The sequence below is a fragment of the Polypterus senegalus genome, unplaced genomic scaffold (genome assembly GCF_016835505.1).
Source record: "Polypterus senegalus isolate Bchr_013 unplaced genomic scaffold, ASM1683550v1 scaffold_7864, whole genome shotgun sequence".
Lineage (NCBI taxonomy): Eukaryota > Metazoa > Chordata > Cladistia > Polypteriformes > Polypteridae > Polypterus > Polypterus senegalus.
The window spans coordinates 2,878-4,988 of record NW_024377542.1 but is presented as its reverse complement, the minus strand read 5'-3'; the positions used below and the strand labels follow the sequence as shown (position 1 = coordinate 4,988).

At 51.5% G+C, this 2,111-nt stretch overlaps 1 non-coding gene and 1 pseudogene across 1 annotated transcript; one reads left to right on the top strand and one right to left on the bottom strand.

Moving 5' to 3' along the window:
- Positions 1 to 474: 474 nt before the first annotated feature.
- Positions 475 to 634, bottom strand: LOC120519339. The gene has a single exon (XR_005631446.1). It is a non-coding gene; the product is annotated as a U1 spliceosomal RNA (small nuclear RNA).
- Positions 635 to 1,646: 1,012 nt separating this feature from the next.
- Positions 1,647 to 1,766, top strand: LOC120519338 (annotated as a pseudogene).
- The last annotated feature ends 345 nt before the right edge of the window (positions 1,767 to 2,111 follow it).

Below are 2,111 nucleotides of genomic sequence, written 5' to 3'. Positions count from 1 at the left end.
GGAGCAGCCCTCGCTTACTGGGAATACTGAGTGCTGTAAGCTTTTGCCTTTCTGCCAGCAGGAGTCGCCCTTCACTCGTCTTTTTCTTTTCCTCCTTCCACCCGTGTCAGAAGCTGGCCTCTTGGCAGCAAGGAAAGCGGCTTAAAATCAGTAAAGAGGCACAAAAATAATGAATGATTATTTATATTATTATTTTATTATGTGGGTGGGGGTCCTTAAGATAAATACATAAATTGATTAGTTAATTTAAATTAATATTATTTTTATTATACCATTTTTCTAGTAAGGGGTCCTTAAAATAAATAAATAAATGGACAGACAGACAGATTGATTGATTGATTTTGGAACTTCTTTATTTATTGCTTAAAGCTCCCAGAGCCGTTGTCTCACAGGCTCCTGCTTCACAATCGCCCAAGCACCACTTCCATAAGTTGAAACGCATGTTTTCAGTCTGTTTTTTGAACCAGGACTATCAGGGGAGAGCCGAACGCAGTCCCCACTACCACAAATTATGCAGTCGAGTTTCCGCATTTGGGGAAATCGCAGGGGTCAGCACACCCGGAGTGCAATGGATGAGCCTCGCCCTGGGAGAACCACCTTAGTGATCATGGTATCTCCCCTGCCAGGTAAGTATGAGTTGTACAGCCTGGCGCTCATCCTCCCACCCTCGGCTTCATCGCTCGGCAGCGGGAGGTTTTCCCAGCACAGTCCTCGGTCCTTCGGGCCTCGGGCTTCTCTGGATCCTTCGGGCTTTTGGCCTCTGAGCGCGCGTGCGCGGAGCTAGCTGCCACCAGACGCCCGTGTGCACCGTGACCTGATGTTAGTTGTAAACCTGACCTACCACCTTGATTAGACAGGTTTCACTAGCAAACCCAAGGTGCACCTCGCTCGTATGTAAACCAGCCACCCATCGCTGGAGCTTATTGGCTGGAAGAGAAACAGGAGGGGTAGGACTGGGCGGGACGCTGAATGATAAACAGCCGCCCAACAGCAAAGACAGGCGGCAGGCGGCAGGCGGCAGGCAGGCGGCAGGCAGAGCAGAGGCAGAGGCAGCTGTGAAAGAGGAAGGCGCACCTGCGCCCGAGAACGAGAGGAAGAAGCCCTCGGTGTGGGCGCTCGCACACGGCAGCAGAGCACCCTCGGGGAAGACCTGCGCCGAGGCCGCCGAGTGATCTGGGGCAGCGTTGGGTACACGTTCGATTCTTGAGCCGGTGCTTGCCCTCCCTTTGATGCCACTGTGGGATTGCACGTTAGCAAGGATACATGAGGTTGCTGGTTCTTTCTGGAAGATGCCCCTTGTAAAGTTGCAGGCTCCCTGCCTGATGAGCTGGACGAGATCTCTGTCTATCTATCCATCCATCCATCCATCCATCAATCCATCCATCCATGAGGTGGAACGGGTAACAGGGAGTCTTAAATGGGTGGCTAGAGCGTAGAGAGCCGACAGAAGGGGATCAGTATGAAGGACAACGCACATTCTAATTCAAAAGACATAAATTAAAATTTCAAAAGAATGTCAATTAAAAAAAAAAAAAAATGAAGCCAGACAGGGGAAGGAGAAAAAAAAAAACAAACATAGGGCTGTCGTAGAGAAAAGAGGGCTTCCACTGTTGCCTATTTGGGGAGAGAAAAACGAGCAGCCATCGTTTTACGGCCATACCACTCTGAATACGCCGATCTCGCCCGATCCTCGGAAGCTAAGCAGAGTCGGGCTCGGTTAGTACTTGGATGGGAGACCGCCTGGGGAATACTGAGTGCCGTAAGCTTTTGCCTTTCTGCCAGCAGGAGTCGCCCTTCACCTTGCCTTTCTTTTCCTCCTTCCCACCCGTATCAGAAGCTGGGCTTTGGCAGCCGAGTGATCTGGGGCAGCCCTGGGTACACGTTCGAGACTTGAGCCGGTGCTTGCCCTCCCTTTGATGCCACTGTGGGATTGCAGGTTGGAAAGGACACGCGGGCTGCTGGTCCTTTCTGGACGATGGCCCCCTTTGTAAAGTTGCAGGCTCCCGCCTGAAGAGCTGGACGCAGATCTATCTGTCTTTCTATCCATCCATCCATCATCCATGAGGAGGAACGGGAACAGGGGGTCTTAAATGGGTGGCTGAGCAGAGAGC